Consider the following 27,040-nt stretch of genomic DNA (forward strand, 5'->3'; position numbering starts at 1 on the left):
GTGATAAAACCAGTTCCAGCCACTAAAAAGCATTTTCTTTTTGTTTTAGACAACATTTCATGCACTGTTAAACATGTTAAAGCAAGTTGCAAGTGAAAATCTATGTCTCTGACTGAGTTTGCATTACTGCTTATTTTGACCTCTGCTGGCTCTGAAAAGCTCATTTTCAACGTTCAATTCAGAATGTGATAAAACCAGTTCCAGCCACTAAAAAGCATTATCTTTTTGTTTTAGACAACATTTCATGCACTGTTAAATATGTTTAAGAAAGTTGCAAGTGAAAATCTATGTCTATGACTGAGTTTGCATTACTGCTTATTTTGACCTCTGCTGGCTCTGAAAAGCTCATTTTCAACGTTCAATTCAGAATGTGATAAAACCAGTTCCAGCCACTAAAAAGCATTTTCTTTTTGTTTTAGACAACATTTCATGCACTGTTAAATATGTTAAAGCAAGTTGCAAGTGAAAATCTATGTCTATGACTGAGTTTGCATTACTGCTTATTTTGACCTCTGCTGGCTCTGAAAAGCTCATTTTCAACGTTCAATTCAGAATGTGATAAAACCAGTTCCAGCCACTAAAAAGCATTATGTTTTTGTTTTAGACAACATTTCATGCACTGTTAAACATGTTAAAGCAAGTTGCAAGTGAAAATCTATGTCTCTGACTGAGTTTGCATTACTGCTTATTTTGACCTCTGCTGGCTCTGAAAAGCTCATTTTCAACGTTCAATTCAGAATGTGATAAAACCAGTTCCAGCCACTAAAATGCATTATTCTTTTTGTTTAAGATAACATTTCATGCACTGTTAAACATGTTAAAGCAAGTTGCAAGTGAAAATCTATGTCTCTGACTGAGTTTGCATTACTGCTTATTTTGACCTCTGCTGGCTCTGAAAAGCTCATTTTCAACGTTCAATTCAGAATATGATAAAACCAGTTCCAGCCACTAAAAAGCATTTTCTTTTTGTTTTAGACAACATTTCATGCACTGTTAAACATGTTAAAGCAAGTTGCAAGTGAAAATCTTTGTCTCTGACTGAGTTTGCATTACTGCTTATTTTGACCTCTGCTGGCTCTGAAAAGCTCATTTTCAACGTTCAATTCAGAATGTGATAAAACCAGTTCCAGCCACTAAAAAGCATTTTCTTTTTGTTTTAGACAACATTTCATGCACTGTTAAATATGTTTAAGAAAGTTGCAAGTGAAAATCTATGTCTCTGACTGAGTTTGCATTACTGCTTATTTTGACCTCTGCTGGCTCTGAAAAGCTCATTTTCAACGTCCATCACAGAATGTGATAAAACCAGATCCAGCTACTAAAATGCATCATTCTTTTTGTTTTAGACAACATTTCATGCACTGTTAAATATGTTAAAGCAAGTTGCAAGTGAAAATCTTTGTCTCTGACTGAGTTTGCATTACTGCTTATTTTGACCTCTGCTGGCTCTGAAAAGCTCATTTTCAACGTTCAATTCAGAATGTGATAAAACCAGTTCCAGCCACTAAAAAGCATTATGTTTTTGTTTTAGACAACATTTCATGCACTGTTAAACATGTTAAAGCAAGTTGCAAGTGAAAATCTATGTCTATGACTGAGTTTGCATTACTGCTTATTTTGACCTCTGCTGGCTCTGAAAAGCTCATTTTCAACGTTCAATTCAGAATGTGATAAAACCAGTTCCAGCCACTAAAAAGCATTATGTTTTTGTTTTAGACAACATTTCATGCACTGTTAAACATGTTAAAGCAAGTTGCAAGTGAAAATCTATGTCTCTGACTGAGTTTGCATTACTGCTTATTTTGACCTCTGCTGGCTCTGAAAAGCTCATTTTCAACGTTCAATTCAGAATGTGATAAAACCAGTTCCAGCCACTAAAAAGCATTATCTTTTTGTTTTAGACAACATTTCATGCACTGTTAAATATGTTTAAGAAAGTTGCAAGTGAAAATCTATGTCTATGACTGAGTTTGCATTACTGCTTATTTTGACTTCTGCTGGCTCTGAAAAGCTCATTTTCAACGTTCAATTCAGAATGTGATAAAACCAGTTCCAGCCACTAAAAAGCATTTTCTTTTTGTTTTAGACAACATTTCATGCACTGTTAAATATGTTAAAGCAAGTTGCAAGTGAAAATCTTTGTCTCTGACTGAGTTTGCATTACTGCTTATTTTGACCTCTGCTGGCTCTGAAAAGCTCATTTTCAACGTTCAATTCAGAATGTGATAAAACCAGTTCCAGCCACTAAAAAGCATTTTCTTTTTGTTTTAGACAACATTTCATGCACTGTTAAACATGTTAAAGCAAGTTGCAAGTGAAAATCTATGTCTATGACTGAGTTTGCATTACTGCTTATTTTGACCTCTGCTGGCTCTGAAAAGCTCATTTTCAACGTTCAATTCAGAATGTGATAAAACCAGTTCCAGCCACTAAAAAGCATTATGTTTTTGTTTTAGACAACATTTCATGCACTGTTAAATATGTTACAGCAAGTTGCAAGTGAAAATCTATGTCTATGACTGAGTTTGCATTACTGCTTATTTTGACCTCTGCTGGCTGAGAACAGCTCATTTTCAACGTTGAATTCAGAAAGTGATAAAACCAGATCCAGCCACTAAAATGCATTATTCTTTTTGTTTTAGATAACATTTCATGCACTGTTAAACATGTTAAAGCAAGTTGCAAGTGAAAATCTATGTCTATGACTGAGTTTGCATTACTGCTTATTTTGACCTCTGCTGGCTCTGAAAAGCTCATTTTCAACGTTCAATTCAGAATGTGATAAAACCAGATCCAGCCACTAAAAAGCATTTTCTTTTTGTTTTAGACAACATTTCATGCACTGTTAAACATGTTAAAGCAAGTTGCAAGTGAAAATCTTTGTCTCTGACTGAGTTTGCATTACTGCTTATTTTGACCTCTGCTGGCTCTGAAAAGCTCATTTTCAACGTTCAATTCAGAATGTGATAAAACCAGTTCCAGCCACTAAAAAGCATTTTCTTTTTGTTTTAGACTACATTTCATGCACTGTTAAATATGTTACAGCAAGTTGCAAGTGAAAATCTATGTCTATGACTGAGTTTGCATTACTGCTTATTTTGACCTCTGCTGGCTCTGAAAAGCTCATTTTCAACGTTCAATTCAGAATGTGATAAAACCAGTTCCAGCCACTAAAAAGCATTTTCTTTTTGTTTTAGACAACATTTCATGCACTGTTAAATATGTTAAAGCAAGTTGCAAGTGAAAATCTTTGTCTCTGACTGAGTTTGCATTACTGCTTATTTTGACCTCTGCTGGCTCTGAAAAGCTCATTTTCAAAGTTCAATTCAGAATGTGATAAAACCAGTTCCAGCCACTAAAAAGCATTTTCTTTTTGTTTTAGACAACATTTCATGCACTGTTAAACATGTTAAAGCAAGTTGCAAGTGAAAATCTATGTCTATGACTGAGTTTGCATTACTGCTTATTTTGACCTCTGCTGGCTCTGAAAAGCTCATTTTCAACGTTCAATTCAGAATGTGATAAAACCAGTTCCAGCCACTAAAAAGCATTATGTTTTTGTTTTAGACAACATTTCATGCACTGTTAAACATGTTAAAGCAAGTTGCAAGTGAAAATCTATGTCTCTGACTGAGTTTGCATTACTGCTTATTTTGACCTCTGCTGGCTCTGAAAAGCTCATTTTCAACGTTCAATTCAGAATGTGATAAAACCAGTTCCAGCCACTAAAATGCATTATTCTTTTTGTTTAAGATAACATTTCATGCACTGTTAAACATGTTAAAGCAAGTTGCAAGTGAAAATCTATGTCTCTGACTGAGTTTGCATTACTGCTTATTTTGACCTCTGCTGGCTCTGAAAAGCTCATTTTCAACGTTCAATTCAGAATATGATAAAACCAGTTCCAGCCACTAAAAAGCATTTTCTTTTTGTTTTAGACAACATTTCATGCACTGTTAAACATGTTAAAGCAAGTTGCAAGTGAAAATCTTTGTCTCTGACTGAGTTTGCATTACTGCTTATTTTGACCTCTGCTGGCTCTGAAAAGCTCATTTTCAACGTTCAATTCAGAATGTGATAAAACCAGTTCCAGCCACTAAAAAGCATTTTCTTTTTGTTTTAGACAACATTTCATGCACTGTTAAATATGTTTAAGAAAGTTGCAAGTGAAAATCTATGTCTCTGACTGAGTTTGCATTACTGCTTATTTTGACCTCTGCTGGCTCTGAAAAGCTCATTTTCAACGTCCATCACAGAATGTGATAAAACCAGTTCCAGCCACTAAAAAGCATTATCTTTTTGTTTTAGACTACATTTCATGCACTGTTAAATATGTTTAAGAAAGTTGCAAGTGAAAATCTATGTCTCTGACTGAGTTTGCATTACTGCTTATTTTGACCTCTGCTGGCTCTGAAAAGCTCATTTTCAACGTTCAATTCAGAATGTGATAAAACCAGTTCCAGCCACTAAAATGCATTATTCTTTTTGTTTAAGATAACATTTCATGCACTGTTAAACATGTTAAAGCAAGTTGCAAGTGAAAATCTATGTCTCTGACTGAGTTTGCATTACTGCTTATTTTGACCTCTGCTGGCTCTGAAAAGCTCATTTTCAACGTTCAATTCAGAATATGATAAAACCAGTTCCAGCCACTAAAAAGCATTTTCTTTTTGTTTTAGACAACATTTCATGCACTGTTAAACATGTTAAAGCAAGTTGCAAGTGAAAATCTTTGTCTCTGACTGAGTTTGCATTACTGCTTATTTTGACCTCTGCTGGCTCTGAAAAGCTCATTTTCAACGTTCAATTCAGAATGTGATAAAACCAGTTCCAGCCACTAAAAAGCATTTTCTTTTTGTTTTAGACAACATTTCATGCACTGTTAAACATGTTAAAGCAAGTTGCAAGTGAAAATCTATGTCTCTGACTGAGTTTGCATTACTGCTTATTTTGACCTCTGCTGGCTCTGAAAAGCTCATTTTCAACGTTCAATTCAGAATGTGATAAAACCAGTTCCAGCCACTAAAAAGCATTATCTTTTTGTTTTAGACAACATTTCATGCACTGTTAAATATGTTTAAGAAAGTTGCAAGTGAAAATCTATGTCTATGACTGAGTTTGCATTACTGCTTATTTTGACCTCTGCTGGCTCTGAAAAGCTCATTTTCAACGTTCAATTCAGAATGTGATAAAACCAGTTCCAGCCACTAAAAAGCATTATGTTTTTGTTTTAGACAACATTTCATGCACTGTTAAACATGTTAAAGCAAGTTGCAAGTGAAAATCTATGTCTATGACTGAGTTTGCATTACTGCTTATTTTGACCTCTGCTGGCTCTGAAAAGCTCATTTTCAACGTTCAATTCAGAATGTGATAAAACCAGTTCCAGCCACTAAAATGCATTATTCTTTTTGTTTAAGATAACATTTCATGCACTGTTAAACATGTTAAAGCAAGTTGCAAGTGAAAATCTATGTCTCTGACTGAGTTTGCATTACTGCTTATTTTGACCTCTGCTGGCTCTGAAAAGCTCATTTTCAACGTTCAATTCAGAATATGATAAAACCAGTTCCAGCCACTAAAAAGCATTTTCTTTTTGTTTTAGACAACATTTCATGCACTGTTAAACATGTTAAAGCAAGTTGCAAGTGAAAATCTTTGTCTCTGACTGAGTTTGCATTACTGCTTATTTTGACCTCTGCTGGCTCTGAAAAGCTCATTTTCAACGTTCAATTCAGAATGTGATAAAACCAGTTCCAGCCACTAAAAAGCATTTTCTTTTTGTTTTAGACAACATTTCATGCACTGTTAAATATGTTTAAGAAAGTTGCAAGTGAAAATCTATGTCTCTGACTGAGTTTGCATTACTGCTTATTTTGACCTCTGCTGGCTCTGAAAAGCTCATTTTCAACGTCCATCACAGAATGTGATAAAACCAGATCCAGCTACTAAAATGCATCATTCTTTTTGTTTTAGACAACATTTCATGCACTGTTAAATATGTTAAAGCAAGTTGCAAGTGAAAATCTTTGTCTCTGACTGAGTTTGCATTACTGCTTATTTTGACCTCTGCTGGCTCTGAAAAGCTCATTTTCAACGTTCAATTCAGAATGTGATAAAACCAGTTCCAGCCACTAAAAAGCATTATGTTTTTGTTTTAGACAACATTTCATGCACTGTTAAACATGTTAAAGCAAGTTGCAAGTGAAAATCTATGTCTCTGACTGAGTTTGCATTACTGCTTATTTTGACCTCTGCTGGCTCTGAAAAGCTCATTTTCAACGTTCAATTCAGAATGTGATAAAACCAGTTCCAGCCACTAAAAAGCATTATCTTTTTGTTTTAGACAACATTTCATGCACTGTTAAAAATGTTTAAGAAAGTTGCAAGTGAAAATCTATGTCTATGACTGAGTTTGCATTACTGCTTATTTTGACCTCTGCTGGCTCTGAAAAGCTCATTTTCAACGTTCAATTCAGAATGTGATAAAACCAGTTCCAGCCACTAAAAAGCATTTTCTTTTTGTTTTAGACAACATTTCATGCACTGTTAAACATGTTAAAGCAAGTTGCAAGTGAAAATCTTTGTCTCTGACTGAGTTTGCATTACTGCTTATTTTGACCTCTGCTGGCTCTGAAAAGCTCATTTTCAACGTTCAATTCAGAATGTGATAAAACCAGTTCCAGCCACTAAAAAGCATTTTCTTTTTGTTTTAGACAACATTTCATGCACTGTTAAACATGTTAAAGCAAGTTGCAAGTGAAAATCTATGTCTCTGACTGAGTTTGCATTACTGCTTATTTTGACCTCTGCTGGCTCTGAAAAGCTCATTTTCAACGTTCAATTCAGAATGTGATAAAACCAGTTCCAGCCACTAAAAAGCATTATCTTTTTGTTTTAGACTACATTTCATGCACTGTTAAATATGTTTAAGAAAGTTGCAAGTGAAAATCTATGTCTATGACTGAGTTTGCATTACTGCTTATTTTGACCTCTGCTGGCTCTGAAAAGCTCATTTTCAACGTTCAATTCAGAATGTGATAAAACCAGTTCCAGCCACTAAAAAGCATTTTCTTTTTGTTTTAGACAACATTTCATGCACTGTTAAATATGTTAAAGCAAGTTGCAAGTGAAAATCTTTGTCTCTGACTGAGTTTGCATTACTGCTTATTTTGACCTCTGCTGGCTCTGAAAAGCTCATTTTCAACGTTCAATTCAGAATGTGATAAAACCAGTTCCAGCCACTAAAAAGCATTTTCTTTTTGTTTTAGACAACATTTCATGCACTGTTAAACATGTTAAAGCAAGTTGCAAGTGAAAATCTATGTCTATGACTGAGTTTGCATTACTGCTTATTTTGACCTCTGCTGGCTCTGAAAAGCTCATTTTCAACGTTCAATTCAGAATGTGATAAAACCAGTTCCAGCCACTAAAAAGCATTATGTTTTTGTTTTAGACAACATTTCATGCACTGTTAAACATGTTAAAGCAAGTTGCAAGTGAAAATCTATGTCTCTGACTGAGTTTGCATTACTGCTTATTTTGACCTCTGCTGGCTCTGAAAAGCTCATTTTCAACGTTCAATTCAGAATGTGATAAAACCAGTTCCAGCCACTAAAATGCATTATTCTTTTTGTTTAAGATAACATTTCATGCACTGTTAAACATGTTAAAGCAAGTTGCAAGTGAAAATCTATGTCTCTGACTGAGTTTGCATTACTGCTTATTTTGACCTCTGCTGGCTCTGAAAAGCTCATTTTCAACGTTCAATTCAGAATATGATAAAACCAGTTCCAGCCACTAAAAAGCATTTTCTTTTTGTTTTAGACAACATTTCATGCACTGTTAAACATGTTAAAGCAAGTTGCAAGTGAAAATCTTTGTCTCTGACTGAGTTTGCATTACTGCTTATTTTGACCTCTGCTGGCTCTGAAAAGCTCATTTTCAACGTTCAATTCAGAATGTGATAAAACCAGTTCCAGCCACTAAAAAGCATTTTCTTTTTGTTTTAGACAACATTTCATGCACTGTTAAACATGTTAAAGCAAGTTGCAAGTGAAAATCTATGTCTATGACTGAGTTTGCATTACTGCTTATTTTGACCTCTGCTGGCTCTGAAAAGCTCATTTTCAACGTTCAATTCAGAATGTGATAAAACCAGTTCCAGCCACTAAAAAGCATTATGTTTTTGTTTTAGACAACATTTCATGCACTGTTAAACATGTTAAAGCAAGTTGCAAGTGAAAATCTATGTCTCTGACTGAGTTTGCATTACTGCTTATTTTGACCTCTGCTGGCTCTGAAAAGCTAATTTTCAACGTTCAATTCAGAATGTGATAAAACCAGTTCCAGCCACTAAAATGCATTATTCTTTTTGTTTAAGATAACATTTCATGCACTGTTAAACATGTTAAAGCAAGTTGCAAGTGAAAATCTATGTCTCTGACTGAGTTTGCATTACTGCTTATTTTGACCTCTGCTGGCTCTGAAAAGCTCATTTTCAACGTTCAATTCAGAATATGATAAAACCAGTTCCAGCCACTAAAAAGCATTTTCTTTTTGTTTTAGACAACATTTCATGCACTGTTAAACATGTTAAAGCAAGTTGCAAGTGAAAATCTTTGTCTCTGACTGAGTTTGCATTACTGCTTATTTTGACCTCTGCTGGCTCTGAAAAGCTCATTTTCAACGTTCAATTCAGAATGTGATAAAACCAGTTCCAGCCACTAAAAAGCATTTTCTTTTTGTTTTAGACAACATTTCATGCACTGTTAAATATGTTTAAGAAAGTTGCAAGTGAAAATCTATGTCTCTGACTGAGTTTGCATTACTGCTTATTTTGACCTCTGCTGGCTCTGAAAAGCTCATTTTCAACGTCCATCACAGAATGTGATAAAACCAGATCCAGCTACTAAAATGCATCATTCTTTTTGTTTTAGACAACATTTCATGCACTGTTAAATATGTTAAAGCAAGTTGCAAGTGAAAATCTTTGTCTCTGACTGAGTTTGCATTACTGCTTATTTTGACCTCTGCTGGCTCTGAAAAGCTCATTTTCAACGTTCAATTCAGAATGTGATAAAACCAGTTCCAGCCACTAAAAAGCATTTTCTTTTTGTTTTAGACAACATTTCATGCACTGTTAAACATGTTAAAGCAAGTTGCAAGTGAAAATCTATGTCTATGACTGAGTTTGCATTACTGCTTATTTTGACCTCTGCTGGCTCTGAAAAGATCATTTTCAACGTTCAATTCAGAATGTGATAAAACCAGTTCCAGCCACTAAAAAGCATTATGTTTTTGTTTTAGACAACATTTCATGCACTGTTAAATATGTTACAGCAAGTTGCAAGTGAAAATCTATGTCTATGACTGAGTTTGCATTACTGCTTATTTTGACCTCTGCTGGCTGAGAACAGCTCATTTTCAACGTTGAATTCAGAAAGTGATAAAACCAGATCCAGCCACTAAAATGCATTATTCTTTTTGTTTTAGATAACATTTCATGCACTGTTAAACATGTTAAAGCAAGTTGCAAGTGAAAATCTATGTCTATGACTGAGTTTGCATTACTGCTTATTTTGACCTCTGCTGGCTCTGAAAAGCTCATTTTCAACGTTCAATTCAGAATGTGATAAAACCAGATCCAGCCACTAAAAAGCATTTTCTTTTTGTTTTAGACAACATTTCATGCACTGTTAAACATGTTAAAGCAAGTTGCAAGTGAAAATCTTTGTCTCTGACTGAGTTTGCATTACTGCTTATTTTGACCTCTGCTGGCTCTGAAAAGCTCATTTTCAACGTTCAATTCAGAATGTGATAAAACCAGTTCCAGCCACTAAAAAGCATTTTCTTTTTGTTTTAGACAACATTTCATGCACTGTTAAACATGTTAAAGCAAGTTGCAAGTGAAAATCTATGTCTCTGACTGAGTTTGCATTACTGCTTATTTTGACCTCTGCTGGCTCTGAAAAGCTCATTTTCAACGTTCAATTCAGAATGTGATAAAACCAGTTCCAGCCACTAAAAAGCATTATCTTTTTGTTTAAGATAACATTTCATGCACTGTTAAACATGTTAAAGCAAGTTGCAAGTGAAAATCTATGTCTCTGACTGAGTTTGCATTACTGCTTATTTTGACCTCTGCTGGCTCTGAAAAGCTCATTTTCAACGTTCAATTCAGAATATGATAAAACCAGTTCCAGCCACTAAAAAGCATTTTCTTTTTGTTTTAGACAACATTTCATGCACTGTTAAACATGTTAAAGCAAGTTGCAAGTGAAAATCTTTGTCTCTGACTGAGTTTGCATTACTGCTTATTTTGACCTCTGCTGGCTCTGAAAAGCTCATTTTCAACGTTCAATTCAGAATGTGATAAAACCAGTTCCAGCCACTAAAAAGCATTTTCTTTTTGTTTTAGACAACATTTCATGCACTGTTAAACATGTTAAAGCAAGTTGCAAGTGAAAATCTATGTCTATGACTGAGTTTGCATTACTGCTTATTTTGACCTCTGCTGGCTCTGAAAAGCTCATTTTCAACGTTCAATTCAGAATGTGATAAAACCAGTTCCAGCCACTAAAAAGCATTATGTTTTTGTTTTAGACAACATTTCATGCACTGTTAAACATGTTAAAGCAAGTTGCAAGTGAAAATCTATGTCTCTGACTGAGTTTGCATTACTGCTTATTTTGACCTCTGCTGGCTCTGAAAAGCTCATTTTCAACGTTCAATTCAGAATGTGATAAAACCAGTTCCAGCCACTAAAATGCATTATTCTTTTTGTTTAAGATAACATTTCATGCACTGTTAAACATGTTAAAGCAAGTTGCAAGTGAAAATCTATGTCTCTGACTGAGTTTGCATTACTGCTTATTTTGACCTCTGCTGGCTCTGAAAAGCTCATTTTCAACGTTCAATTCAGAATGTGATAAAACCAGTTCCAGCCACTAAAAAGCATTATCTTTTTGTTTTAGACAACATTTCATGCACTGTTAAATATGTTTAAGAAAGTTGCAAGTGAAAATCTATGTCTATGACTGAGTTTGCATTACTGCTTATTTTGACCTCTGCTGGCTCTGAAAAGCTCATTTTCAACGTTCAATTCAGAATGTGATAAAACCAGTTCCAGCCACTAAAAAGCATTTTCTTTTTGTTTTAGACAACATTTCATGCACTGTTAAATATGTTAAAGCAAGTTGCAAGTGAAAATCTTTGTCTCTGACTGAGTTTGCATTACTGCTTATTTTGACCTCTGCTGGCTCTGAAAAGCTCATTTTCAACGTTCAATTCAGAATGTGATAAAACCAGTTCCAGCCACTAAAAAGCATTTTCTTTTTGTTTTAGACAACATTTCATGCACTGTTAAACATGTTAAAGCAAGTTGCAAGTGAAAATCTATGTCTATGACTGAGTTTGCATTACTGCTTATTTTGACCTCTGCTGGCTCTGAAAAGCTCATTTTCAACGTTCAATTCAGAATGTGATAAAACCAGTTCCAGCCACTAAAAAGCATTATGTTTTTGTTTTAGACAACATTTCATGCACTGTTAAACATGTTAAAGCAAGTTGCAAGTGAAAATCTATGTCTCTGACTGAGTTTGCATTACTGCTTATTTTGACCTCTGCTGGCTCTGAAAAGCTCATTTTCAACGTTCAATTCAGAATGTGATAAAACCAGTTCCAGCCACTAAAATGCATTATTCTTTTTGTTTAAGATAACATTTCATGCACTGTTAAACATGTTAAAGCAAGTTGCAAGTGAAAATCTATGTCTCTGACTGAGTTTGCATTACTGCTTATTTTGACCTCTGCTGGCTCTGAAAAGCTCATTTTCAACGTTCAATTCAGAATATGATAAAACCAGTTCCAGCCACTAAAAAGCATTTTCTTTTTGTTTTAGACAACATTTCATGCACTGTTAAACATGTTAAAGCAAGTTGCAAGTGAAAATCTTTGTCTCTGACTGAGTTTGCATTACTGCTTATTTTGACCTCTGCTGGCTCTGAAAAGCTCATTTTCAACGTTCAATTCAGAATGTGATAAAACCAGTTCCAGCCACTAAAAAGCATTTTCTTTTTGTTTTAGACAACATTTCATGCACTGTTAAACATGTTAAAGCAAGTTGCAAGTGAAAATCTATGTCTATGACTGAGTTTGCATTACTGCTTATTTTGACCTCTGCTGGCTCTGAAAAGCTCATTTTCAACGTTCAATTCAGAATGTGATAAAACCAGTTCCAGCCACTAAAAAGCATTATGTTTTTGTTTTAGACAACATTTCATGCACTGTTAAACATGTTAAAGCAAGTTGCAAGTGAAAATCTATGTCTCTGACTGAGTTTGCATTACTGCTTATTTTGACCTCTGCTGGCTCTGAAAAGCTAATTTTCAACGTTCAATTCAGAATGTGATAAAACCAGTTCCAGCCACTAAAATGCATTATTCTTTTTGTTTAAGATAACATTTCATGCACTGTTAAACATGTTAAAGCAAGTTGCAAGTGAAAATCTATGTCTCTGACTGAGTTTGCATTACTGCTTATTTTGACCTCTGCTGGCTCTGAAAAGCTCATTTTCAACGTTCAATTCAGAATATGATAAAACCAGTTCCAGCCACTAAAAAGCATTTTCTTTTTGTTTTAGACAACATTTCATGCACTGTTAAACATGTTAAAGCAAGTTGCAAGTGAAAATCTTTGTCTCTGACTGAGTTTGCATTACTGCTTATTTTGACCTCTGCTGGCTCTGAAAAGCTCATTTTCAACGTTCAATTCAGAATGTGATAAAACCAGTTCCAGCCACTAAAAAGCATTTTCTTTTTGTTTTAGACAACATTTCATGCACTGTTAAATATGTTTAAGAAAGTTGCAAGTGAAAATCTATGTCTCTGACTGAGTTTGCATTACTGCTTATTTTGACCTCTGCTGGCTCTGAAAAGCTCATTTTCAACGTCCATCACAGAATGTGATAAAACCAGATCCAGCTACTAAAATGCATCATTCTTTTTGTTTTAGACAACATTTCATGCACTGTTAAATATGTTAAAGCAAGTTGCAAGTGAAAATCTTTGTCTCTGACTGAGTTTGCATTACTGCTTATTTTGACCTCTGCTGGCTCTGAAAAGCTCATTTTCAACGTTGAATTCAGAAAGTGATAAAACCAGATCCAGCCACTAAAATGCATTATTCTTTTTGTTTTAGATAACATTTCATGCACTGTTAAACATGATAAAGCAAGTTGCAAGTGAAAATCTATGTCTATGACTGAGTTTGCATTACTGTTTATTTTGACCTCTGCTGGCTCTGAAAAGCTCATTTTCAACGTTCAATTCAGAATGTGATAAAACCAGTTCCAGCCACTAAAAAGCATTTTCTTTTTGTTTTAGACAACATTTCATGCACTGTTAAACATGTTAAAGCAAGTTGCAAGTGAAAATCTATGTCTATGACTGAGTTTGCATTACTGCTTTATTTTGACTTCTGCTGGCTCTGAAAAGCTCATTTTCAACGTTCAATTCAGAATGTGATAAAACCAGTTCCAGCCACTAAAAAGCATTATGTTTTTGTTTTAGACAACATTTCATGCACTGCTAAACATGTTAAAGCAAGTTGCAAGTGAAAATCTATGTCTCTGACTGAGTTTGCATTACTGCTTATTTTGACCTCTGCTGGCTCTGAAAAGCTCATTTTCAACGTTCAATTCAGAATGTGATAAAACCAGTTCCAGCCACTAAAAAGCATTATCTTTTGTTTTAGACAACATTTCATGCACTGTTAAATATGTTAAAGCAAGTTGCAAGTGAAAATCTATGTCTATGACTGAGTTTGCATCACTGCTTATTTTGACCTCTGCTGGCTCTGAAAAGCTCATTTTCAACGTTCAATTCAGAATGTGATAAAACCAGTTCCAGCCACTAAAAAGCATTTTCTTTTTGTTTTAGACAACATTTCATGCACTGTTAAACATGTTAAAGCAAGTTGCAAGTGAAAATCTATGTCTATGACTGAGTTTGATTTACTGCTTATTTTGACCTCTGCTGGCTCTGAAAAGCTCATTTTCAACGTTCAATTCAGAATGTGACAAAACCAGATCCAGCCACTAAAAAGCATTTTCTTTTTGTTTTAGACAACATTTCATGCACTGTTAAACATGTTAAAGCAAGTTGCAAGTGAAATTCTTTGTCTCTGACTGAGTTTGCATTACTGCTTATTTTGACCTCTGCTGGCTCTGAAAAGCTCATTTTCAACGTTCAATTCAGAATGTGATAAAACCAGTTCCAGCCACTAAAAAGCATTTTCTTTTTGTTTTAGACAACATTTCATGCACTGTTAAACATGTTAAAGCAAGTTGCAAGTGAAAATCTATGTCTATGACTGAGTTTGCATTACTGCTTATTTTGACCTCTGCTGGCTCTAAAAAGCTCATTTTCAACGTTCAATTCAGAATGTGATAAAACCAGTTCCAGCCACTAAAAAGCATTATCTTTTTGTTTTAGACAACATTTCATGCACTGTTAAACATGTTAAAGCAAGTTGCAAGTGAAAATCTATGTCTCTGACTGAGTTTGCATTACTGCTTATTTTGACCTCTGCTGGCTCTGAAAAGCTCATTTTCAACGTTCAATTCAGAATGTGATAAAACCAGTTCCAGCCACTAAAAAGCATTATCTTTTGTTTTAGACAACATTTCATGCACTGTTAAATATGTTAAAGCAAGTTGCAAGTGAAAATCTATGTCTATGACTGAGTTTGCATCACTGCTTATTTTGACCTCTGCTGGCTCTGAAAAGCTCATTTTCAACGTTCAATTCAGAATGTGATAAAACCAGTTCCAGCCACTAAAAAGCATTTTCTTTTTGTTTTAGACAACATTTCATGCACTGTTAAACATGTTAAAGCAAGTTGCAAGTGAAAATCTATGTCTATGACTGAGTTTGATTTACTGCTTATTTTGACCTCTGCTGGCTCTGAAAAGCTCATTTTCAACGTTGAATTCAGAAAGTGATAAAACCAGATCCAGCCACTAAAATGCATTATTCTTTTTGTTTTAGATAACATTTCATGCACTGTTAAACATGTTAAAGCAAGTTGCAAGTGAAAATCTATGTCTATGACTGAGTTTGCATTACTGCTTATTTTGACCTCTGCTGGCTCTGAAAAGCTCATTTTCAACGTTCAATTCAGAATGTGATAAAACCAGATCCAGCCACTAAAAAGCATTTTCTTTTTGTTTTAGACAACATTTCATGCACTGTTAAACATGTTAAAGCAAGTTGCAAGTGAAATTCTTTGTCTCTGACTGAGTTTGCATTACTGCTTATTTTGACCTCTGCTGGCTCTGAAAAGCTCATTTTCAACGTTCAATTCAGAATGTGATAAAACCAGTTCCAGCCACTAAAAAGCATTTTCTTTTTGTTTTAGACAACATTTCATGCACTGTTAAACATGTTAAAGCAAGTTGCAAGTGAAAATCTATGTCTCTGACTGAGTTTGCATTACTGCTTATTTTGACCTCTGCTGGCTCTAAAAAGCTCATTTTCAACGTTCAATTCAGAATGTGATAAAACCAGTTCCAGCCACTAAAAAGCATTATCTTTTTGTTTTAGACAACATTTCATGCACTGTTAAACATGTTAAAGCAAGTTGCAAGTGAAAATCTATGTCTCTGACTGAGTTTGCATTACTGCTTATTTTGACCTCTGCTGGCTCTGAAAAGCTCATTTTCAACGTTCAATTCAGAAAGTGATAAAACCAGTTCCAGCCACTAAAAAGCATTATCTTTTTGTTTTAGACATTTCATGCACTGTTAAACATGTTAAAGCAAGTTGCAAGTGAAAATCTATGTCTCTGACTGAGTTTGCATTACTGCTTATTTTGACCTCTGCTGGCTCTGAAAAGCTCATTTTCAACGTTCAATTCAGAATGTGATAAAACCAGATCCAGCCACTAAAAAGCATTTTCTTTTTGTTTTAGACAACATTTCATGCACTGTTAAATATGTTAAAGCAAGTTGCAAGTGAAAATCTATGTCTATGACTGAGTTTGCATTACTGCTTATTTTGACCTCTGCTGGCTGAGAACAGCTCATTTTCAACGTTGAATTCAGAAAGTGATAAAACCAGATCCAGCCACTAAAATGCATTATTCTTTTTGTTTTAGATAACATTTCATGCACTGTTAAACATGTTAAAGCAAGTTGCAAGTGAAAATCTATGTCTATGACTGAGTTTGCATTACTGCTTATTTTGACCTCTGCTGGCTCTGAAAAGCTCATTTTCAACGTTCAATTCAGAATGTGATAAAACCAGATCCAGCCACTAAAAAGCATTTTCTTTTTGTTTTAGACAACATTTCATGCACTGTTAAACATGTTAAAGCAAGTTGCAAGTGAAAATCTATGTCTCTGACTGAGTTTGCATTACTGCTTATTTTGACCTCTGCTGGCTCTGAAAAGCTCATTTTCATCGTTCAATTCAGAATGTGATAAAACCAGTTCCAGCCACTAAAAAGCATTTTCTTTTTGTTTTAGACAACATTTCATGCACTGTTAAACATGTTAAAGCAAGTTGCAAGTGAAAATCTATGTCTATGACTGAGTTTGCATTACTGCTTATTTTGACCTCTGCTGGCTCTGAAAAGCTCATTTTCAACGTTCAATTTAGATTGTGATAAAACCAGTTCCAGCCACTAAAAAGCATTAGCTTTTTGTTTTAGACAACATTTCATGCACTGTTAAATATGTTTAAGAAAGTTGCAAGTGAAAATCTATGTCTATGACTGAGTTTGCATTACTGCTTATTTTGACCTCTGCTGGCTCTGAAAAGCTCATTTTCAACGTTCAATTCAGAATGTGATAAAACCAGTTCCAGCCACTAAAATGCATTATTCTTTTTGTTTAAGATAACATTTCATGCACTGTTAAACATGTTAAAGCAAGTTGCAAGTGAAAATCTATGTCTATGACTGAGTTTGCATTACTGCTTATTTTGACCTCTGCTGGCTCTGAAAAGCTCATTTTCAACGTTCAATTCAGAATGTGATAAAACCAGTTCCAGCCACTAAAATGCATTATTCTTTTTGTTTTAGATAACATTTCATGCACTGTTAAACATGTTAAAGCAAGTTGCAAGTGAAAATCTATGTCTATGACTGAGTTTGCATTACTGCTTATTTTGACCTCTGCTGGCTCTGAAAAGCTCATTTTCAACGTTCAATTCAGAATGTGATAAAACCAGATCCAGCCACTAAAAAGCATTTTCTTTTTGTTTTAGACAACATTTCATGCACTGTTAAATATGTTAAAGCAAGTTGCAAGTGAAAATCTTTGTCTCTGACTGAGTTTGCATTACTGCTTATTTTGACCTCTGCTGGCTCTGAAAAGCTCATTTTCAACGTTCAATTCAGAATGTGATAAAACCAGTTCCAGCCACTAAAAAGCATTTTCTTTTTGTTTTAGACAACATTTCATGCACTGTTAAACATGTTAAAGCAAGTTGCAAGTGAAAATCTATGTATATGACTGAGTTTGCATCACTGCTTATTTTGACCTCTGCTGACTCTGAAAAGCTCATTTTCAACGTTCAATTCAGAATGTGATAAAACCAGTTCCAGCCACTAAAAAGCATTTTCTTTTTGTTTTAGACAACATTTCATGCACTGTTAAACATGTTAAAGCAAGTTGCAAGTGAAAATCTATGTCTATGACTGAGTTTGCATTACTGCTTATTTTGACCTCTGCTGGCTCTGAAAAGCTCATTTTCAACGTTGAATTCAGAAAGTGATAAAACCAGATCCAGGCACTAAAATGCATTATTCTTTTTGTTTTAGATAACATTTCATGCACTGTTAAACATGTTAAAGCAAGTTGCAAGTGAAAATCTATGTCTATGACTGAGTTTGCATTACTGCTTATTTTGACCTCTGCTGGCTCTGAAAAGCTCATTTTCAACGTTCAATTCAGAATGTGATAAAACCAGTTCCAGCCACTAAAAAGCATTATCTTTTTGTTTTAGACAACATTTCATGCACTGTTAAACATGTTAAAGCAAGTTGCAAGTGAAAATCTATGTCTATGACTGAGTTTGCATTACTGCTTATTTTGACCTCTGCTGGCTCTGAAAAGCTCATTTTCAACGTTCAATTCAGAATGTGATAAAACCAGTTCCAGCCACTAAAAAGCATTAGCTTTTTGTTTTAGACAACATTTCATGCACTGTTAAATATGTTTAAGAAAGTTGCAAGTGAAAATCTATGTCTATGACTGAGTTTGCATTACTGCTTATTTTGACCTCTGCTGGCTCTGAAAAGCTCATTTTCAACGTTGAATTCAGAAAGTGATAAAACCAGATCCAGCCACTAAAATGCATTATTCTTTTTGTTTTAGATAACATTTCATGCACTGTTAAACATGATAAAGCAAGTTGCAAGTGAAAATCTATGTCTATGACTGAGTTTGCATTACTGTTTATTTTGACCTCTGCTGGCTCTGAAAAGCTCATTTTCAACGTTCAATTCAGAATGTGATAAAACCAGTTCCAGCCACTAAAAAGCATTTTCTTTTTGTTTTAGACAACATTTCATGCACTGTTAAACATGTTAAAGCAAGTTGCAAGTGAAAATCTATGTCTATGACTGAGTTTGCATTACTGCTTTATTTTGACTTCTGCTGGCTCTGAAAAGCTCATTTTCAACGTTCAATTCAGAATGTGATAAAACCAGTTCCAGCCACTAAAAAGCATTATGTTTTTGTTTTAGACAACATTTCATGCACTGCTAAACATGTTAAAGCAAGTTGCAAGTGAAAATCTATGTCTCTGACTGAGTTTGCATTACTGCTTATTTTGACCTCTGCTGGCTCTGAAAAGCTCATTTTCAACGTTCAATTCAGAATGTGATAAAACCAGTTCCAGCCACTAAAAAGCATTATCTTTTGTTTTAGACAACATTTCATGCACTGTTAAATATGTTAAAGCAAGTTGCAAGTGAAAATCTATGTCTATGACTGAGTTTGCATCACTGCTTATTTTGACCTCTGCTGGCTCTGAAAAGCTCATTTTCAACGTTCAATTCAGAATGTGATAAAACCAGTTCCAGCCACTAAAAAGCATTTTCTTTTTGTTTTAGACAACATTTCATGCACTGTTAAACATGTTAAAGCAAGTTGCAAGTGAAAATCTATGTCTATGACTGAGTTTGATTTACTGCTTATTTTGACCTCTGCTGGCTCTGAAAAGCTCATTTTCAACGTTGAATTCAGAAAGTGATAAAACCAGATTCAGCCACTAAAATGCATTATTCTTTTTGTTTTAGATAACATTTCATGCACTGTTAAACATGTTAAAGCAAGTTGCAAGTGAAAATCTATGTCTATGACTGAGTTTGCATTACTGCTTATTTTGACCTCTGCTGGCTCTGAAAAGCTCATTTTCAACGTTCAATTCAGAATGTGATAAAACCAGATCCAGCCACTAAAAAGCATTTTCTTTTTGTTTTAGACAACATTTCATGCACTGTTAAACATGTTAAAGCAAGTTGCAAGTGAAATTCTTTGTCTCTGACTGAGTTTGCATTACTGCTTATTTTGACCTCTGCTGGCTCTGAAAAGCTCATTTTCAACGTTCAATTCAGAATGTGATAAAACCAGTTCCAGCCACTAAAAAGCATTTTCTTTTTGTTTTAGACAACATTTCATGCACTGTTAAACATGTTAAAGCAAGTTGCAAGTGAAAATCTATGTCTATGACTGAGTTTGCATTACTGCTTATTTTGACCTCTGCTGGCTCTAAAAAGCTCATTTTCAACGTTCAATTCAGAATGTGATAAAACCAGTTCCAGCCACTAAAAAGCATTATCTTTTTGTTTTAGACAACATTTCATGCACTGTTAAACATGTTAAAGCAAGTTGCAAGTGAAAATCTATGTCTCTGACTGAGTTTGCATTACTGCTTATTTTGACCTCTGCTGGCTCTGAAAAGCTCATTTTCAACGTTCAATTCAGAATGTGATAAAACCAGTTCCAGCAACTAAAAAGCATTATCTTTTTGTTTTAGACATTTCATGCACTGTTAAACATGTTAAAGCAAGTTGCAAGTGAAAATCTATGTCTCTGACTGAGTTTGCATTACTGCTTATTTTGACCTCTGCTGGCTCTGAAAAGCTCATTTTCAACGTTCAATTCAGAATGTGATAAAACCAGATCCAGCCACTAAAAAGCATTTTCTTTTTGTTTTAGACAACATTTCATGCACTGTTAAATATGTTAAAGCAAGTTGCAAGTGAAAATCTATGTCTATGACTGAGTTTGCATTACTGCTTATTTTGACCTCTGCTGGCTGAGAACAGCTCATTTTCAACGTTGAATTCAGAAAGTGATAAAACCAGATCCAGCCACTAAAATGCATTATTCTTTTTGTTTTAGATAACATTTCATGCACTGTTAAACATGTTAAAGCAAGTTGCAAGTGAAAATCTATGTCTATGACTGAGTTTGCATTACTGCTTATTTTGACCTCTGCTGGCTCTGAAAAGCTCATTTTCAACGTTCAATTCAGAATGTGATAAAACCAGATCCAGCCACTAAAAAGCATTTTCTTTTTGTTTTAGACAACATTTCATGCACTGTTAAACATGTTAAAGCAAGTTGCAAGTGAAAATCTATGTCTCTGACTGAGTTTGCATTACTGCTTATTTTGACCTCTGCTGGCTCTGAAAAGCTCATTTTCATCGTTCAATTCAGAATGTGATAAAACCAGTTCCAGCCACTAAAAAGCATTTTCTTTTTGTTTTAGACAACATTTCATGCACTGTTAAACATGTTAAAGCAAGTTGCAAGTGAAAATCTATGTCTATGACTGAGTTTGCATTACTGCTTATTTTGACCTCTGCTGGCTCTGAAAAGCTCATTTTCAACGTTCAATTTAGAATGTGATAAAACCAGTTCCAGCCACTAAAAAGCATTAGCTTTTTGTTTTAGACAACATTTCATGCACTGTTAAATATGTTTAAGAAAGTTGCAAGTGAAAATCTATGTCTATGACTGAGTTTGCATTACTGCTTATTTTGACCTCTGCTGGCTCTGAAAAGCTCATTTTCAACGTTCAATTCAGAATGTGATAAAACCAGTTCCAGCCACTAAAATGCATTATTCTTTTTGTTTAAGATAACATTTCATGCACTGTTAAACATGTTAAAGCAAGTTGCAAGTGAAAATCTATGTCTATGACTGAGTTTGCATTACTGCTTATTTTGACCTCTGCTGGCTCTGAAAAGCTCATTTTCAACGTTCAAATCAGAATGTGATAAAACCAGATCCAGCCACTAAAAAGCATTTTCTTTTTGTTTTAGATAACATTTCATGCACTGTTAAACATGTTAAAGCAAGTTGCAAGTGAAAATCTATGTCTATGACTGAGTTTGCATTACTGCTTATTTTGACCTCTGCTGGCTCTGAAAAGCTCATTTTCAACGTTCAATTCAGAATGTGATAAAACCAGATCCAGCCACTAAAAAGCATTTTCTTTTTGTTTTAGACAACATTTCATGCACTGTTAAATATGTTAAAGCAAGTTGCAAGTGAAAATCTTTGTCTCTGACTGAGTTTGCATTACTGCTTATTTTGACCTCTGCTGGCTCTGAAAAGCTCATTTTCAACGTTCAATTCAGAATGTGATAAAACCAGTTCCAGCCACTAAAAAGCATTTTCTTTTTGTTTTAGACAACATTTCATGCACTGTTAAACATGTTAAAGCAAGTTGCAAGTGAAAATCTATGTCTATGACTGAGTTTGCATTACTGCTTTATTTTGACCTCTGCTGGCTCTGAAAAGCTCATTTTCAACGTTCAATTCAGAATGTGATAAAACCAGTTCCAGCCACTAAAAAGCATTATGTTTTTGTTTTAGACAACATTTCATGCACTGTTAAACATGTTAAAGCAAGTTGCAAGTGAAAATCTATGTCTCTGACTGAGTTTGCATTACTGCTTATTTTGACCTCTGCTGGCTCTGAAAAGCTCATTTTCAACGTTCAATTCAGAATGTGATAAAACCAGTTCCAGCCACTAAAAAGCATTATCTTTTTGTTTTAGACAACATTTCATGCACTGTTAAATATGTTTAAGAAAGTTGCAAGTGAAACTCTATGTCTATGACTGAGTTTGCATTACTGCTTATTTTGACCTCTGCTGGCTCTGAAAAGCTCATTTTCAACGTTCAATTCAGAATGTGATAAAACCAGTTCCAGCCACTAAAAAGCATTTTCTTTTTGTTTTAGACAACATTTCATGCACTGTTAAATATGTTAAAGCAAGTTGCAAGTGAAAATCTTTGTCTCTGACTGAGTTTGCATTACTGCTTATTTTGACCTCTGCTGGCTCTGAAAAGCTCATTTTCAACGTTCAATTCAGAATGTGATAAAACCAGTTCCAGCCACTAAAAAGCATTTTCTTTTTGTTTTAGACAACATTTCATGCACTGTTAAACATGTTAAAGCAAGTTGCAAGTGAAAATCTATGTCTATGACTGAGTTTGCATTACTGCTTATTTTGACCTCTGCTGGCTCTGAAAAGCTCATTTTCAACGTTCAATTCAGAATGTGATAAAACCAGTTCCAGCCACTAAAAAGCATTATGTTTTTGTTTTAGACAACATTTCATGCACTGTTAAACATGTTAAAGCAAGTTGCAAGTGAAAATCTATGTCTCTGACTGAGTTTGCATTACTGCTTATTTTGACCTCTGCTGGCTCTGAAAAGCTCATTTTCAACGTTCAATTCAGAATGTGATAAAACCAGTTCCAGCCACTAAAAAGCATTAGCTTTTTGTTTTAGACAACATTTCATGCACTGTTAAATATGTTTAAGAAAGTTGCAAGTGAAAATCTATGTCTATGACTGAGTTTGCATTACTGCTTATTTTGACCTCTGCTGGCTCTGAAAAGCTCATTTTCAACGTTCAATTCAGAATGTGATAAAACCAGTTCCAGCCACTAAAATGCATTATTCTTTTTGTTTTAGATAACATTTCATGCACTGTTAAACATGTTAAAGCAAGTTGCAAGTGAAAATCTATGTCTATGACTGAGTTTGCATTACTGCTTATTTTGACCTCTGCTGGCTCTGAAAAGCTCATTTTCAACGTTCAATTCAGAATGTGATAAAACCAGATCCAGCCACTAAACAGCATTTTCTTTTTGTTTTAGACAACATTTCATGCACTGTTAAATATGTTAAAGCAAGTTGCAAGTGAAATCTATGTCTATGACTGAGTTTGCATCACTTCTTATTTTGACCTCTGCTGGCTCTGAAAAGCTAATTTTCAACGTTCAATTCAGAATGTGATAAAACCAGTTCCAGCCACTAAAAAGCATTTTCTTTTTGTTTTAGACAACATTTCATGCATTGTTAAACATGTTAAAGCAAGTTGCAAGTGAAAATCTATGTCTATGACTGAGTTTGATTTACTGCTTATTTTGACCTCTGCTGGCTCTGAAAAGCTCATTTTCAACGTTGAATTCAGAAAGTGATAAAACCAGATCCAGCCACTAAAATGCATTATTCTTTTTGTTTTAGATAACATTTCATGCACTGTTAAACATGTTAAAGCAAGTTGCAAGTGAAAATCTATGTCTATGACTGAGTTTGCATTACTGCTTATTTTGACCTCTGCTGGCTCTGAAAAGCTCATTTTCAACGTTCAATTCAGAATGTGATAAAACCAGATCCAGCCACTAAAAAGCATTTTCTTTTTGTTTTAGACAACATTTCATGCACTGTTAAACATGTTAAAGCAAGTTGCAAGTGAAATTCTTTGTCTCTGACTGAGTTTGCATTACTGCTTATTTTGACCTCTGCTGGCTCTGAAAAGCTCATTTTCAACGTTCAATTCAGAATGTGATAAAACCAGTTCCAGCCACTAAAAAGCATTTTCTTTTTGTTTTAGACAACATTTCATGCACTGTTAAATATGTTAAAGCAAGTTGCAAGTGAAAATCTTTGTCTCTGACTGAGTTTGCATTACTGCTTATTTTGACCTCTGCTGGCTCTGAAAAGCTCATTTTCAACGTTCAATTCAGAATGTGATAAAACCAGTTCCAGCCACTAAAAAGCATTTTCTTTTTGTTTTAGACAACATTTCATGCACTGTTAAACATGTTAAAGCAAGTTGCAAGTGAAAATCTATGTATATGACTGAGTTTGCATCACTGCTTATTTTGACCTCTGCTGACTCTGAAAAGCTCATTTTCAACGTTCAATTCAGAATGTGATAAAACCAGTTCCAGCCACTAAAAAGCATTTTCTTTTTGTTTTAGACAACATTTCATGCACTGTTAAACATGTTAAAGGAAGTTGCAAGTGAAAATCTATGTCTATGACTGAGTTTGCATTACTGCTTATTTTGACCTCTGCTGGCTCTGAAAAGCTCATTTTCAACGTTGAATTCAGAAAGTGATAAAACCAGATCCAGCCACTAAAATGCATTATTCTTTTTGTTTTAGATAACATTTCATGCACTGTTAAACATGTTAAAGCAAGTTGCAAGTGAAAATCTATGTCTATGACTGAGTTTGCATTACTGCTTATTTTGACCTCTGCTGGCTCTGAAAAGCTCATTTTCAACGTTCAATTCAGAATGTGATAAAACCAGTTCCAGCCACTAAAAAGCATTATCTTTTTGTTTTAGACAACATTTCATGCACTGTTAAACATGTTAAAGCAAGTTGCAAGTGAAAATCTATGTCTATGACTGAGTTTGCATTACTGCTTATTTTGACCTCTGCTGGCTCTGAAAAGCTCATTTTCAACGTTGAATTCAGAAAGTGATAAAACCAGATCCAGCCACTAAAATGCATTATTCTTTTTGTTTTAGATAACATTTCATGCACTGTTAAACATGATAAAGCAAGTTGCAAGTGAAAATCTATGTCTATGACTGAGTTTGCATTACTGTTTATTTTGACCTCTGCTGGCTCTGAAAAGCTCATTTTCAACGTTCAATTCAGAATGTGATAAAACCAGTTCCAGCCACTAAAAAGCATTTTCTTTTTGTTTTAGACAACATTTCATGCACTGTTAAACATGTTAAAGCAAGTTGCAAGTGAAAATCTATGTCTATGACTGAGTTTGCATTACTGCTTTATTTTGACCTCTGCTGGCTCTGAAAAGCTCATTTTCAACGTTCAATTCAGAATGTGATAAAACCAGTTCCAGCCACTAAAAAGCATTATGTTTTTGTTTTAGACAACATTTCATGCACTGTTAAACATGTTAAAGCAAGTTGCAAGTGAAAATCTATGTCTCTGACTGAGTTTGCATTACTGCTTATTTTGACCTCTGCTGGCTCTGAAAAGCTCATTTTCAACGTTCAATTCAGAATGTGATAAAACCAGTTCCAGCCACTAAAAAGCATTATCTTTTTGTTTTAGACAACATTTCATGCACTGTTAAATATGTTTAAGAAAGTTGCAAGTGAAACTCTATGTCTATGACTGAGTTTGCATTACTGCTTATTTTGACCTCTGCTGGCTCTGAAAAGCTCATTTTCAACGTTCAATTCAGAATGTGATAAAACCAGTTCCAGCCACTAAAAAGCATTTTCTTTTTGTTTTAGACAACATTTCATGCTCTGTTAAATATGTTAAAGCAAGTTGCAAGTGAAAATCTTTGTCTCTGACTGAGTTTGCATTACTGCTTATTTTGACCTCTGCTGGCTCTGAAAAGCTCATTTTCAACGTTCAATTCAGAATGTGATAAAACCAGTTCCAGCCACTAAAAAGCATTTTCTTTTTGTTTTAGACAACATTTCATGCACTGTTAAACATGTTAAAGCAAGTTGCAAGTGAAAATCTATGTCTATGACTGAGTTTGCATTACTGCTTATTTTGACCTCTGCTGGCTCTGAAAAGCTCATTTTCAACGTTCAATTCAGAATGTGATAAAACCAGTTCCAGCCACTAAAAAGCATTATGTTTTTGTTTTAGACAACATTTCATGCACTGTTAAACATGTTAAAGCAAGTTGCAAGTGAAAATCTATGTCTCTGACTGAGTTTGCATTACTGCTTATTTTGACCTCTGCTGGCTCTGAAAAGCTCATTTTCAACGTTCAATTCAGAATGTGATAAAACCAGTTCCAGCCACTAAAAAGCATTAGCTTTTTGTTTTAGACAACATTTCATGCACTGTTAAACATGTTAAAGCAAGTTGCAAGTGAAAATCTATGTCTATGACTGAGTTTGATTTACTGCTTATTTTGACCTCTGCTGGCTCTGAAAAGCTCATTTTCAACGTTGAATTCAGAAAGTGATAAAACCAGATCCAGCCACTAAAATGCATTATTCTTTTTGTTTTAGATAACATTTCATGCACTGTTAAACATGTTAAAGCAAGTTGCAAGTGAAAATCTATGTCTATGACTGAGTTTGCATTACTGCTTATTTTGACCTCTGCTGGCTCTGAAAAGCTCATTTTCAACGTTCAATTCAGAATGTGATAAAACCAGATCCAGCCACTAAAAAGCATTTTCTTTTTGTTTTAGACAACATTTCATGCACTGTTAAACATGTTAAAGCAAGTTGCAAGTGAAATTCTTTGTCTCTGACTGAGTTTGCATTACTGCTTATTTTGACCTCTGCTGGCTCTGAAAAGCTCATTTTCAACGTTCAATTCAGAATGTGATAAAACCAGTTCCAGCCACTAAAAAGCATTTTCTTTTTGTTTTAGACAACATTTCATGCACTGTTAAACATGTTAAAGCAAGTTGCAAGTGAAAATCTATGTCTCTGACTGAGTTTGCATTACTGCTTATTTTGACCTCTGCTGGCTCTAAAAAGCTCATTTTCAACGTTCAATTCAGAATGTGATAAAACCAGTTCCAGCCACTAAAAAGCATTATCTTTTTGTTTTAGACAACATTTCATGCACTGTTAAACATGTTAAAGCAAGTTGCAAGTGAAAATCTATGTCTCTGACTGAGTTTGCATTACTGCTTATTTTGACCTCTGCTGGCTCTGAAAAGCTCATTTTCAACGTTCAATTCAGAAAGTGATA

This window comes from Danio rerio, chromosome 16 (assembly GCF_049306965.1).
Source record: "Danio rerio strain Tuebingen ecotype United States chromosome 16, GRCz12tu, whole genome shotgun sequence".
Taxonomy (NCBI): domain Eukaryota; kingdom Metazoa; phylum Chordata; class Actinopteri; order Cypriniformes; family Danionidae; genus Danio; species Danio rerio.